General features: G+C 43.8%; 1 long non-coding RNA gene across 2 annotated transcripts in view; it reads right to left on the reverse strand.

Moving 5' to 3' along the window:
- LOC121829496 (uncharacterized) overlaps positions 1-15675 on the reverse strand; it is a 234256-nt gene that overhangs the window by 206361 nt on the left and 12220 nt on the right. The window contains exons 2-3 of one of the 2 annotated variants that reach the window (XR_013042373.1): positions 10143-10247; positions 5093-5302 (exon numbers count right to left, since the gene is read on the reverse strand). The exons of the other annotated variant lie outside the window; for it this stretch is intronic. This is a non-coding gene — a long non-coding RNA (uncharacterized LOC121829496). The remainder of the gene's footprint in view (positions 1-5092; positions 5303-10142; positions 10248-15675) is intronic. 2 annotated transcript variants of the gene reach the window in all.

Here is a 15675-nt window from a genome sequence, read left to right on the forward strand (position 1 = left end):
GTTGTTGTTGTTGTTGTTGTTTTCCAAGTCTGGGCATGTGATGCAATCAAGATCCATAGATGCAAATAGTAGACTGTCTGAAGCAGCTATTGAGGAAGATATTAAACAAGGAAGTGTAGCCGGAAGGTTTCTCTGGTCCTGCCCAGCCCCCTGGTCCCACCCAGCCCCATGATCCTGCAGCTGTTTATAAAATAATCACTCAGAGGCTTATATTAATTTCGAACTGGATGGCCTATGGTAGGCCTCTTGTGAGTTAGCTCTTATAGTTTAACTCAACCCATAACTATTAATCTATGTATCATCACATGTCAGTTATCAGATTTATATATATATATATATATATATATATATATATATATATATATATATATATATCTGCATCCCATTATATATACATAAAACAAGGCGAGATGGTCCTTCAGGTTCCTGCTTCATAGAGCAGGTGCCAGCCACTGCCAAAGGAGAAGCAAGATGCCAACAGACCGGTAACCCCATGGCCATATGGCAAAACATAAATTAATAGAAATGGGCTAATGTAAGATGAAAGAGCTAGCTAACTTTTGTAAATAATATTAAGCCTCTAAATAATTACTTTATAAGTGGCTATAGGACCTCAGGGCTGGGCAGGACCAGAAAAACCTTCCAGCTTCAAGGAAGGCAGATTGTGTGGGATACTGGTAGACATCTTCACTGAGAGCTGAGGAGAAACTATTGGGCAGTACATAAGCAAAACAGAGACAGGTGACCAAGAAGGGAATTTCCTAGTTGCTGTGGGATGGTCTGTATGTCAAATCTGTTGCTCTGATTGGTCAATAAATAAAACACTGATTGGCCAGTGGCTAGGCAAGACTAACAGAGAGGAGAAAAGAAAGAACAGGAAGGCGAAAGGGAGACACTGCCAGCCACCACCAGGACAAGCAGCATGTGAAGATGCCCGTAAGCCATGAGCCACATGGCAAGGCATAGATTTATGGAAATGGATTAATTTAAGCTATAAGAACAGTTAGCAAGAAGCCTGCCATGGCCATACAGTTTGTAAGCAATATAAGTCTTTGTGTTTACTTGGTTGGGTCTGAGCAGCTGTGGGACTGGTGGGTGACAGAGATTTGTCCTGACTGTGGGCCAGGCAGGAAAACTCTAGCTACAAATGGGGCCCAACATGTTGGTAAGAGTTTCCACCTAAAACCTGAGAAAAAGATTCTAAAACGGAGCTAAAAACAGTTCCTAGTTGTTTCTCTCAAGTTAGTGGCAGCCTGCGAGTTTGAGCTACTATGGCGGGTTCCTGGTGTGCATGCTTGATCTACAGTATGGTGGGAATGAGGCCTCTGCAAGTGGCACATTAAGCTGTGTGGTAGATTTAGCCTTTGCTAGTACAAAACAAAAAAAGAGGTTTCTGGGCTACACGCTGCTTTGATAGAAGCATAGACTCACTATTTCTGAGAATTGATGGCTCCCAGAGCTGGCCGAAAACATACCACGGCCATGTTGGGAAGCTGAAGTGGGTGGAGCCAGCAGCCACAGCACCGTTTCAGGCTTAAAAGGCTGCAGTTTAAAGCAATAGGCTCAAGGTAATATAAAAAATAAGCCACATAAAGATGGATACCACACAGAGAATCTGGATTATGTTCTCTTTGATATTTGTTACTGAAAAACATGATTGCAAAAGCTGTTGAGTTATGCCAAAATGTATATTTTAAAGGTACCTTGACTTCAAAATTTGGATGTAAGGATATGTTGCTTTGGAAAAGAGGCTCTGCTTTTGTTTCTACAGAAAGCCAGAGGCTATGGATTTGTTCCAGATTAAGATACATCAGGTTTGACCAGCCAAGACCACCTGAAAGGTCTCTGATGACACCATTACCCAGATGATCCAATATCCAGAATCATGTCCCCATAAGATACAGCGCCCCCCTCCAGCAGGAAGTAGTAAGAGAAGCTATGCCCAAATTCCCAAATATACCAAGCTGGCTTTGGAGATGTGTAAAAGTTAAAACCTTTCTTTTTGAAAAAAAAAAAAAAAAAAAACAGGGGAAGTGCTGTGGGATGGTCTGTATATCAAATCTGTTGCTCTGATTGGTCAATAAATAAAACACTGATTGGCCAGTGGCTAGGCAGGAAGTATAGGCGGGACTAACAGCGAGGAGAAAAGAAAGAACAGGAAGGTGAAAGGGAGACACTGCCAGGCACCACCAGGACAAGCAGTGTATGAAGACGCCGGTAAGCCACAAACCACGTGGCAAAGTATAGATTTATGGAAATGGATTAATTTAAGCTATAAGAACAGTTAGCAAGAAGCCTGCCATGGCCATACAGTTTGTAAGCAATATAAGTCTTTGTGTTTACTTGGTTGGGTCTGAGCAGCTGTGGGACTGGTGGGTGACAGAGATTTGTCCTGAGTGTGGGCAAGGCAGGAAAACTCTAGTTACATCTAGTGGCATCAGTTGCCCAGACAGCCCTTCCCCTGGTTCTTTGTATCACATAGCTAACAGGTTCTCTCTCTCACTCTCTTTTTTTTATTGTACCAGTCCCTATGGAGGCTCCATTTCCTCCAACTGAAATTAGTCTTGCTAATCTAAAAAGGTTTTCCAGTTGTGGAAATGCTGCATGTATTATCTGCATCATCTGTTGGCACCCCAGTGGCTTCCTGTGAGTGGGAAATAGAAATAACAAATTCTTAAGAGTTGTTCCCTCTACTTGGTCATTTGATAATTAGTGATAGATGGCACTATAGAGCACACAGGGTATGACAGGAACTCTTCTAATGACTAGTTTTGAGTATTATTGTTAGCTACATCTCATCAACAAAGGAAATCAAAATGTTTACTATGTTTCCAAGAGAATCCAAACACTGGAGAGATTTGTTGAGCCTCAATTCACACCTTCCATATATTCACATGGATTATATTCTTATTAACATAAGAATGTAGAAAGCCTGGGAATACAATAGAGTGCCTGCTGCATGAGCATGAAGACCTCTGTTTAGATTGCCACCCATGTAAAAACTGAGCTTGGTATCAAGCTGTGGGGCAGAGACAGGGAGGGAGATGCTGAGAGCTTGCTGGCCAGCCAGTCTCGGCCAAGTGGGGAGTGAGCTCTGGGTTCAGTGAGAGACCTTGCCTCAAAAATAAGATGGAGAATGATAAAGACAGATATTGGACATGGACCTCTGGCTTCTGCACACACCAGTCCAGGCAAACACACTTGTACACACTAAGAAGTAAAATAACAACAACAACAACAAAAATTAACATTTTTTGAGAATGTAAAAACAACAACAACAAAACAACAACAGAAAGTATCACCCCAGATTGACACTCAGAAGATAGGCATGATAATGCACTCTGGTAATCCTATAATGTACTTGGGAGGCATGAGGGTGACCACAGCTTATATCGTGAGTTCCAGGCCAGCTGATACTACATAGTGAGACTCCTCCCAACTCAAATGAACAATAGAAGTAATACTTTATAGCAGAAGACCCAGATTCTACCTTGGGTTTACTTCATACACTACTTTTCAGTTTATTTTAGGCCTCAGTTTTCTTATCTGCCCAATGTTGATTACATGACACAATGTGGAGCACAGTGGCCATCTCTGATGCTCATAGACATGCAGCTCCCCTACCTCTCTGCGTGCACAGCTAGACTCTCTTTCACAGGCCATTTAAGTTTACGATTGACCAGGCAGCAGTCTGAATCAACAGGATATGCTCATGTGTCATTGCCTAAGAGAGACCCTCCAGTGCGGTTTTCCCTTGCTAGGACCACAGAGAACATTGGTAATATGAAATGGTCCAGTGACTGAAGGCTGAATCTCCTTCACCTCAGTCCCTGAGCTGGAATGTGGATCAGAATCATCCTGCACACCCAAAGTTTAATATGTTCTGTGCATGAGAACAATCTTGTGCTGTGATAAGCCATGGATATTTTTAGTGTTTCATTCCTAGGACTATCTTGGGCATGTCAGCTCTAAAAGTAACATTCTCTCCACGTTCCTTGGTCAGCTATCTTTACTGAATCCAACATCTGGGTTTTAACCTCTATAGTCTGAGAGGCTTAAGTGAGAGACTCATAAATATCCCTTCACAAAAGCACGGCAGATGCTCAATTAGGCTCACAAGTATTTCATAGCTGAGGAGACTGATTCATTGACAAATAGAGGCAACAATAAATATGTGTCAACTGACTTAACTTTTCATAATTAAAGACATCCTGCCCCCAGAAAACTCTTTTGTGAATCTACTTTAAAAGCAGCTATCAAAACAGAGAACTTTATGGAAGGATGTAAATCAAACTTTGCACTGATGCGTCTTAATTCATACATTCAAGCAATGTTTCGTAAGTGCCGTTTGTAATCAGTACCAGGCACCGTATTGGTTCCTTCCTAAGGGTTTACTAGTTACCCATTCCTGCTACAAATTAACCAAAGACATAGGAAGTTCAAACAGCAGACATTTTATTCCCTCATCATTTCTAAAGGTCAAAAATGTAAAGTCAATTTTCCTGAGTGGTTTCTATTTAAAAATCTCTCAGGAGGCTGTCACCAAGCTGGCATGATTTTGAGACTTAACTAAAGTGTAGGATGGGCTTTAAAGTTCATTCTCACAGTCAGTGGGTCCTTATTCCTCACTAGCCACAGAAGACACTCAAGTTGCTCTCCACTTCGATCTTCCTTTAAGGCATTCCCCACCTCAGTGATGAGAGAGAGAGAGAGAGAGAGAGAGAGAGAGAGAGAGAGAGAGAGAGAGAGAGAGAGAGAGAGAGAGAGAGAGAGAGAGAATCCTAGCTAGAGGCCACAACTGACCTTTAACCACCCAGTCTTCAGAGTAGGGCAATGTCTCTCCCAGAAACTAGATGTCACCACCTACGGGGTGGGCTATCAGAGAACCAATGGAAACAACTTTAAACCATAAAGGAGGTTGAATAAAAAGACGAAATGTTAACATTTTCTTCATTCATATTCCACATTTTTACAAATTATAATCAGCGTGTGTTGTTTTCAAACTTGACTTTCTGTCAATAGACAATATATATTGTTATGTGTTTGGCATAGGATGAGAAATAGTTAGACTTGGGCCAACGGCAAATCTGACCTCTCTCAGTCCTTGTAGAAGAAAGTGGGAAGCATCAGTCCCTCTTGAAGATGCTCGTAATCTTTCCCGTGAGATGATATTTTCTATTCACATGTCGGCATGCTGCACATATGCCGAATTCTAGTAGGTATGAGTACTTCAGTGGCTCAAAGACGACAGGGAAAATTAAGATGACATAGAACTTTATACAGTGTGTGTATGCCACGGCACCTATGAAAGTCAGAAGACAATTAATGGAAGTTGGTTCTGTTCTTCCACTATGTGGGTCCCAGGGATTGAACTCAGCTTGACAAGCAAATGCCTTACCCACTGAGCCATCTCACCAGCCCACAGAAACTTAAGATCATTGGGGAACCTAGGAACTTCCATAAAAATATACTTCCCGCCGGGCGGTGGTGGCGCACGCCTTTAATCCCAGCACTCGGGAGGCAGAGGCAGGCGGATCTTTGTGAGTTCGAGGCCAGCCTGGGCTACCAAGTGAGTTCCAGGAAAGGCGCAAAGCTACACAGAGAAACCCTGTCTCGAAAAACCAAAAAAAAAAAAAAAAAAAAAAAAAAAAAAAAAAAAAATATACTTCCCAATGAATTTTAATTCTCCAATTTATTTAACTTTTAGTGGTCTGACTATATTTTGATCTGCTGACTTGTCTAGTATATTCAAATTCTTCACCATTGTCTTTAGCCTTCTATAATGAATTCTGAAGCAGAAATTCCATCTGTCACTTGAGAGGATACAGCGTCTCATCTCCGAATTGAAATCAAGTTCAGCGGCCGAAGTACCACTTCATCATCAGCAATGTGGAAAGCCGCAAATCAGTTAAACTCCCCTTGCATGCAGAAGAACCTGGGATTTGCACCTACGATGGTTGATAGTTTTACAGAAAGGGGTGCAGGTTTATGGTTCTCAGCAAGGGCATAGGGGTCAGGTAACAGTTCGCTTGGAGCCAGTGACACCGTCTGTTTTTGTCGTCTCTGTGACTCGGGCCTGCTCTTCATCTGTCTCCCCTCACTGCCACTGCCACACCAACACTTCGATATTCCTTGTTACCCTATTTAGACCTAAGAAGAAAACCCCATGCAGGTTTCTGAAGAGCTGCATGTGGCTAAGGAAGCCTCGGGTTGGAATGTGGCCCTGTAATCCCCTCACAGGGTGGAGAGGAGGCAAATCCAGAGAGGGCTCCAAATGCCACCAATGCCCCTTCCAGCTAGATTTTGCATTTTGTTCTCTTGCTTTAAAAATCTCTACTGGCTACGCATCTGAGAAGGCTTAAGAACATAATTTATTCCATATAAGGTTCCCAGTAATTTATGCTCACTAAATTGGCAACATCGGAGGAATTTTTTTCATTGACTACGATTATTAAAGGCGGTCTTGCGCAAGTCAAGACTGCTTGAACAGCCAAACTATTCACATAAGGAAATTGCCTTGCATCTTAGATTTTTTTTTAAATGAAAATCATTTTTAACTTTAGAATTTATAAATTGATAATGTCATTTATTTTTAACAATTGTCCCTTCCTCCACAACCCTTCTCTACATACACTAGCTCAGGGATGTACTTTATCTTCCCCAGACAGAGTAAATACGAGAAAATCTTCTCTCTATAACTCACTCTATTTCTGTTTTTTTTTTTTTTTCAATTTCAGATTTATACCAAGATAATAGCTCGGTGCCCTGCAATGCTTGCTTTCTGACAGGTAAATATTAACTATTTGTTCTCAGCTTTGCCTTTCTCAGCAAGAGATAGAATTAGTGCCAGCTACTTCGTTGTTTTGTCTTTGGATGAAGAACAGATTGGATCTATATGTGCAAGGTCAAATCTATGCTTGTGAAGTAGGAACTGGACTCCATTATTTAAACAGGAAATCCCAAACACTTAGGTATTTACAGTTTATATTCAATGATTAATGCATTTTTAAAATTTCCTTCCTGATTTTTTTTTGCATCCAGTAAATATAATCAAAGATTGAAGAATAATATTTGTAATTATTCAGTAACCAAGTTACAGGTCTTCCTTCCCTGATGTTTATGAGGGCTCCTTGCATTGAGAATACCAAACAGACAAATTTGTGGGGGGAAAATTATTTGGATTCCTAGTAGTAGGCATTTGTGTGAGAGCAGATTTCTCCAAGCTGGTAGGAAAAAAATTGTACCAGCTACTGTGCTTACCAGCTTTGTGTGACTATAAAAAAAAAAATACCTGAGATAATCAACTTATAAACAGAAAAGGCTAATTGGGTTCACAATTTTGAAGGTTCTGGTCTATCAGTGGAAGGCAATACACCAGAGTGGAAGCGTATTGGCAGAACATATCCCAAGACTGGGAAGGAAGATACCTGGGAGAAGGATTTAGGCCAGCATTCCCCTTGGGGGCAGTCTGCTAAATCTCATCTCTTAAAGGTTCTGCTATTGCAACAGGATGCATCATATTGAGGGACTTTGGCGGACAGTTAAGATACAACAACAGGAAGTTCATATCAGAATCATAAAAGTAAAGCCAGCTTCTATTGTATAGCCTGGGCAGAGCAGCCAGAACACAAGAGAGTTGAAACATGATTTGCTGAGTGGGTATCTGTGTCATCTACTTCCACCTGAATCTCTTGGGACAGGCTGTGTAGACCCACAGTGTAATGTTGACAGCCAAAGTTTGATTCTGTTGTAGGAGAGCTTGTAAGTCTCACACTTTTGCCTGTTGAGTCATGTGATAGTGGCTAGGTATTTGTATATTTTCTCAATTGTCCAAATACCCAGATACAGGCAAGAGAGATGATTATTAGGGCTAACACAGCCTTTTCGACTCAAAGCAAACAAAAGCCAGAAACTTCTTTATTGAAAATTTCAACTGTTCCCTAGAGCTGTGAACACCAGAAGGCATACTATCCAAAAATGTGTTCTTTGCTCACGAAGCTCTTTGCGATTTTAATTCTGAAAAGATAATGCATATGAGAAACGGGGCGGTGTAAGGAATTTTTAAAGGGGGAATGTGTCTAGAGAAGAATAAAAAGATGACTTGCCACTAAGCCAGTGGGAATTTGAAATTACTCCAAGCCAGCCAGCCAGTAGAGGAGCTAAAACATAAGGTAGAATTCAGAGGGAGCTGATCATGTTTTGCTTTAATTGAATGCTTTTCTCCATGCTTGTTTCTGAGCTCTAATTGATGCCTGTGTTGGAAAAATGTTAACACAGCACAGTGTTATAAAAGAAAGGCATTAAACCCTCCTAGGTGCATGAATCTTCTCCTGTATGGATCTTGCCCTCTGCCCAACATACTGGCCGTTAAGATATTAGCTCTTAAAAGTCCAGGTTACTGCCCTTTTCTAGGTCATTCAAAGTTATAAGGAAGCTATCTGGCAAAAAGAAAAAAGATGTCATCTTCACTCACTCTTTAGATCAATTAAGAAAGTACCTTCAGAGTTGCCAGTGCTATACATGAAGTAATAGATATGCATGCAAAGGTCAGGTTTTAGTTCTGCGAGATGTTTACAATGGCTCTGGGTTATAGAAAGACCAGTGTGAGGAACATGGCTGGGCACTAACATCAAGCAACAAATAAGAAAGCATTGATTGGAAGCCTCTTGAACGGTGTTTTTTACACTTGAGTTTTTTTAAAGTGAGTATCTAAGGTCAAGGTTGAGTGCACAGTTCAAGATCTACACCCATACTCTTCCATTCCACCATGCTGGCCCTACCATAAATAATAAACCATTTGACAATGACTGTTTTAGGCAATCCTAATTAGACATCCCAAATGACAAGCATAAAAAGATATTCAGATGCTCCCACCATCATTTACGTAAATTAAAAATCTATCTTCTTCAACATGCATCATTCATTCATTCAGAATATACTGAGCTTTAATTATGAGCCTGGCCCAGTGCCAAGGAGCCGGGAACATAAGTGAAATCAGCCAGACTCCCAGCCTCCAAGGAGCTTCCAGCCCCGAGGGAGAGACTCATTGAGAACTAACCAAAACAGTGTGTTTTTTTATCTGTTCTGGTGGAGGCCCAGGCTCTGAAGAGGAAGCCAAAGGTACCAACACGGTTGGCACCTGTGCGAAGTTTGCAGTACGTTCTGGCAGTGTTGTTTTTGGATACCGCTCTTCCTGTGCTAACCTCCTCAGCTGCTTCTCCAACTGCATCTAGTTTTGTGTGTCCTTCTCCCTGCCTGAATCCCGCCTATCAACGTCCAGGACACAAAGAGCTGAACTGATCCTGTCTAAATTGGACTCAACTAGAAACTTCAGCTTCTAGGCCACCATGTTAATTCTCCCCCCGCACGTAAATGACAGAGAGAAGGGAAGACACACCGTGATTTAGAACTGGGTGGGAAGTTGTTTCTTTACACACATTCCAGGGATCTAAGGAACAGTGATTTTTGACCATCCCCCAGAGGAAACAGAAGATGGCTGGCTCCTGCCTTTGCTCTGTGCTTCCCAGCAGCGGGACTCTCTCTGGCATCCTTGCCTTTCTGTCTGTCCCTTCCGCTCGCAACTTCTGAGTCCCGACTCAAAACCACCTCTACCATGTAGCTTTCTTCCTACAGACAGTTGTCCCTGGCAAAAGGGACTTCTCTTTCAAGTTTCTGAAGTTCTTGACATTTGTTATCAGAGTGCATGCTTTCTTGCCTCTCTTCCTTGCGTCACGATGGACATCTCTTACCTATTCAATAAATACATGAATGTATAAGTGAGCGTGTTCTCGTGAAAAGCAGTAAGATAACCACTCTTTCTCTGCTACTAGACTCTCATCCTCTCGGCCTCAGTCACATTTTACATCCCTTCCCAGTGTCCAAATTCAGGGTAGACTTGAAGTACCAGTAGACTTGGCTTTAATATTTTCCTGAGACATCCTGACCTTGACTCACCATTCCTTGAATGAGTAATACATACAGGGATGGCTCTTTCCTACAACTTGAAGCTTTGAATGCTATCTTGTTTTGTATAATAACTAGATACACTGAGTTTTCTTTCACAATAGCTTTATAAACAGAATCTTAAGATGGATGGTGTACTGGTGTTGTTCAGGAACCAAATTTGATTCTGAATCACTCACCTTCTTTGTCTAGGTTATCCCTCATGTTTGGTTGAACATGTCCGTTCAGTTTGCTTCTAGTGCCGTCATTGATCAGCCAAGCAGGTCAATTAGAGGAGGCTGGAGCTGTTCCAAATTGGTGAACCAAGGTTTAATATTTTGGTTGGTACCTCAGAATGTAGAACCAGCTTGGGGCTGACTCTCCAGTGGACAAGGTATTGACTGCCTAGCATTTTTTTTGCATCCATGTACATCCTGTTTCCCAAGAATCCTTTCTCAAGCAAAGACTATCTCTGCAATAGCATCCTACCCATGAAAAACAAGCAAAGATTCTTCTTGCAGATGAAAAAAATGATCCCAATTAGATCATAATATAAAAGGAAATAAAACCCAAAACCTCCTAAATGTTTATGAAGACCTGTGCAAGTGGGATTATACCTAAGGTGAAAAAGATATTTTCATTTCTTAAAAAAAGTCAAGAAACTATGAAGATGGAATTATAGAACAAAAATGAAAACAAAAAAATGTTGTTGCAAGTAGGCATTCACTAGACTTAATAAAAATGGCTTTGTAGTACTTATTTTATCAACAGAAACTTCATAGTCACATGACTTTGGTACAACTTTTGCCTCTCCCATTGACTTTGAGAATGTCACTTTATCCTTTGGAATGTCTCTTTCTATATATACTATATGGAAATATCATAATTCATTGTGTCACATGCTTCTGAAAAAGATAAATTAAAAAGAGCACTGAATGAAATTACAATATATTTTTTCCTCATACACCCAAAAGGTTCTTCAGAGAAAAGCCAACAAATGATGCTTATGGCTTTGATCATAAAGACTATGAGAGATAGCTAAAATCAATCTCAGACTGTCTACTTGCTTGCAATTTTGGTCCTCCTAAAACTACTATGGGCAGATAATAGAGGTAGATTAAGAGCAAGATGTGGGAAGAAGCACTCTACTACTTGTTCCTCCATCGGCAGACAGGAACTGGTAACATAAATGGACGGTTCCATGGCCCACTCTAAGAGCACACATGTGGTCCCATGCAGGATATGACAGTTAGGACAATTATTATTCTCTTCGTATTTCCTTCAGCATCATGTCCATCATCACTGGGCACATGGTATGATATACCACATGTTCTGGTGTTGTGGATCACATTGCTTTCCTGTCTTCCAGCCTGTATTAATTGGCCATGAGTAACGCACTGCATAGTTGCCCATATCACAGTTGTTCTCTTTCCTTCCCCCACTCTCTTATAAATGTTAAAGTTCATCTAATGTGCTTTCACAAAGGAACTGTTATCCTAGACTTCTTGCAGAACATTACAACCCCTAGTTCATCTCTAAAATATGAAAAAGAATGGGGTCATAGTGGTCCAGCCCTGGGAACAATAGGCTGTGCCACGGAAGGGTCTCCATTGCCCATCTGTCTACTACTTTACAGTTGAGCAGTCAAGATACCAAAGACCTTGCTAGGCTCCCTGCAGCACAGCATATATCTCTAGATATGGGTACGACTCTGTCCCCAGAGAGACACATCCCACAGCATCTAAGAGAACTGAATTCTCTCCTGAACCAGCCTGAGACTAAAGTTGGCTGCTGGCAGGGCCAACATGGCTGTACCTGGGATAAGCTTCATCCTAGCTGGTTTAGCTTGATAAAGGATTGTTTACCTTCCTGTGGTCATTTTCCTAACAACAATGATAATAGAGATAGGGAGAAAGAGAAAGAAGAGAGAGAGGCAACTTAGGACTTGTGGTTGTTGTGGGGCTTTGACGCATGTGGGCTGGAGATGCAACTTAATGGTAGAGTGCTTGACTTGCATGCATGAAGACGTGAGTTCAATTCCTAGTACTGAGGGTTGGAGAAAAATCATTTGGGCTTGTGGTGGCAGCTAAGGTGACAGAGTGTTTGCCTAGCAATTGCAAAGTCTTGGGTTTGAGTCCCCCCTGAGCCAGTGCACCATGTAGAATCAGGCTTAGTGGTGCATGCATGTAATCCCAGGCCTCACGAGGTCAGAACTTCAAGGTTATCATCAGTTACCTTGTAAGTTTGAAGTCGGCCTGGGCTACTTTCTACCCTATCTCACACAAAACAAAAAGGGGCAAGGGGAGAGAAAAAGAAGGCAGGACAAGGAGAAGAGGAAGGAGCAGACAGAGGGAAGGTGCTTAGTGGCACAGGACTCAGAACTCTGTGCAGATCTCCGACTTTTTGTTTTCTTGTATGCCTTCCCAATGGACTCTTTGCAGTTTGGTGCAATGACTTTTATCATGAAGGTTGCACTGTGAATAATGCTGTGAAAACTGCTGCAGCCAAGTCTGGAGACGTGAATGTCAAAACTGCAAGGATGTGGGTTCTATCAGGATGGGTGGCAGGGGCAGACATAGACCAGTGCAGTGAAACCATAGCAGGGGCAAAACCTCCCTAGCTTGGCTGCTGTTCCTTCAGCGGGTTTCCTGGAGCTGCCTGACTTATTGAGCCCTGCCCAGAGTGTTTTGCCTGGGTCCTTGAGGTGCTCTGGAGCCCGTTCTCCCTTGAGTGCCTCTGTACCCTTGCAAGGAAACCCAGAAAGGCATTTGCAGACCTGCCGGGTCTTGAGGATGCTGAGGGAGTGCAAATCAAACGTTCTTGGCCTCGCTGCAGAAGGGAGGACCTGTGTTGTTTCCCCGTGGTTTCTCACCAAAATTCACCCTTAACCACAGCTCCTCCCAGGTGAACTCAACACCAGAGCCCCCAGCAGCCCAGTCTTGCAGGCCTTCCAGACATTTTCAACACCATCTTACCCGGTTCTTCTCCTCTGGAGTCTGGAGTGGTGGTGGCAACCAGCTCACTCCACCTCCAGGACACACAGGAAGACACAAAGGTAGATACAAAGAAAGCTTGCCCCTGCCTGGGCAGGAGGAGACATGGGGGGGGGGGGTTGCACAGCACATGATGCTCTGTAAGAGGTACACCCTCACTCTGTGGGATGCCTTCAAGAGCAATGGGCCTGCAGTTTCTGGAGAAAACAACTGAAGGGCTCCCAGCAAAGAGAGGTCGCATGGAGATCCACACACTGGCCTGTGGAAGGGGCCCCAAATCTGCCATGGCTCTCATACTTCTCCCCTGTAGCAGTTCCAATCTTGCCCCCTGAATACTTCTGAGACAGAGGCCCTTCCCCCACACCTAACCAGGTGCTTGAAGTCCAGCACCTGGGCTGCAAAGTTTGTGTAGGGGCAAGACTGGAGATGATGAAGCCGGTTTGCACCCTACCAGCTCCTTAGATTGGCCCAACCGCACCTTGAACACTCTCCCAGGAAGTGTTCCCAGGGCCCACTTGTTTCCTTTTCCTTGGAGCCTACTAAAATTGGCCCTGAGAACCCTGCTGAGGCAACAAGGTAGACAGATGTACCTTCAGCTCTGAGGCCAGTGAACCAAAGGCTACCCCAAGGCTGGAGGAGGACTCTGATTGTAGGCCAGGAGCGCGCGCACGGGGGGGGGGGGGGGGGGCGGGGGGGATCTAAGATGTGTTTTGTACCCAGAAAACTCTACAATGCAGAGGGTGGGGGAGTCATGAAGAGTGAGGGGTGACCCAGAAAAGGATTGGTCCTTCCCATCAGAGAAGACAAGTGTGAGGAAGAGTGTGAAAGGCGGCAAGGAAGGACGGTGAGGGGCAGGAGGAGGGGCACGCTGAGGTTGGGAATCAAGGTGGTCAGTCACTGGCAAGTGGAGTCTGGGAGATGGATCCAGAAGGGGAAACGGTGGAGGGCACTGAATGAAGCAAATAATTCAACTCTCAGGGGTGGTGGGGAGGGGTGTCTCTGGCCCCTAACCATGTAGCAGCCAACCTTATTTTCTGGGGCCACCAGACCACAGAAAGGGCAGGACGGTGTGGCGCTCTGAAGCAGATAGCTCCGGAGTTCAAATTAAACGGAGAAGTGAAGGCAAAAGCCTAGGCGATGTGGAACTCCTGCCAAACTAATAATTTATCTCTCTGCCTGTCGTTCCACATCTCGCGTCTGCCACTTTGTAGTTCTGCTTTGGACCCTAGTTCAAGAGGAACTGCCACCCTCCTGAGAGTTCCTGGTGTATCAGCAAGAGCAGGGATACTCTTTGCTCAGCATGATTTCTCCTGGGACCAGCTTCTGGGTTTCCCATACTGGGTCTGCCGCGAGGTGCCCCAGCCCTGTGGGGCAGCTCTCCTGGAGTGTGGCCTGCGACTCAGGCAGGTGCACAGGCAGCCTCAGGCCTCAAACACAACTTTTTTTTTTTTTTTTTTTTGAAAGGCATTGCTGTCCCCTGAAAGGTGTTATAACAGCAATTCAATTACAGTAAATGGCGCGCATCGTCCGCACAGCTGGGAAGTCGGTAACTAACTGCGACTGAATCCAGCTAGACAGCCACCCACCCACCCCCAAACCCTTCTCCTGATTCCCCCGGTTCTGTCCTTTTTTCCCACTCGATTGCAAACGCAGCTAGGCCATAGTTTAACCCCAAAGCGCTTAGTCTATCTGAACAAAAGTGCGCTGAGAAATTAGCACGAAGTCCTCAAAACTGGACGTGGAATCAGAAGGATCTCCAAAAGTTTCCCCCATTTTCTTCCTTGCCTCCGAGGGGCAAAAGAACATTTAGTCTCCTCTGTGGCAAAGTTGCCTGGGGCAAAGCTACTCTGAACTCACTCACCTGATGATTTGTGTGAACTTAAAGGAAATGGTGTCCTCTACCCAACCAGCATGGTCTGCAGGCGGCTAAGGAAGGGCCCGGTTGGCTCCTGCTGTGTTTCCAAATCTAGATTCACTGCAGATCACAGACACCCTGGACACCTGCAAGAGTCAAGGCTCTCTGGTGCTAAATTTTAAGCAATTTCCATGAACCGAGTATCAACAAAAAATGAAACAGGATGGGGGGAGGCTACTGGGGGGTGGGGAGGACAGGAGGAGGAAGAGACCTGCTCCTGTCAGGCACAGTAAGCTTTTGAATAAAAGGTAAAATTAGCATTGTTTCCTTTGAAGTTGAAATGAAGATAGCTTGGAAGAAGATTTTCTTTAGTAGGTGCCATACCCACCCACCAAAAAATAGTAAATGAATGAATAAATAAATAAATAAAAAATAATAAATGAACAAGAAGAAAGGCGTTGCCTGGAGTTTTTGGCTTCTTTATACTTTTTTGTTTTAAAACAACATTTTAGAAATGCCACGATGATCACTCGGGGGTCCTAGCATGTTGTCCCCCATTCAGCGGCGGGACAATCCACTGCCTGCGGTGGCAGAAGCTTTCCTGAGCGAGGCGTGATGGAGCTTCAAGTGATTTGGAGATACTCTCTTTTCAACCAACAGCTCGCCAAGGATTTCAGTGTTTGCCTTTTGGGAGGGCACGGGTTTGGGTGAGGCCAGGCCGAGGCTGTCTGGCGAGCCTCAGCCTCGGCGCCCTTTACTTAGTTCTCCACTCCAGCAGTCTCGCGCCCTGCTGTGGGCTGTGCCTTTCTCTGGCAGCCAGCTTACTCAGAGGGTGAGCGGGGCGTGCTTAGGGTCTCTGGATTCGGAACCACAGGCCAGAGCAAC

This window comes from Peromyscus maniculatus, chromosome 1 (genome assembly GCF_049852395.1).
Source record: "Peromyscus maniculatus bairdii isolate BWxNUB_F1_BW_parent chromosome 1, HU_Pman_BW_mat_3.1, whole genome shotgun sequence".
NCBI classification, from domain to species: Eukaryota; Metazoa; Chordata; class Mammalia; order Rodentia; family Cricetidae; genus Peromyscus; species Peromyscus maniculatus.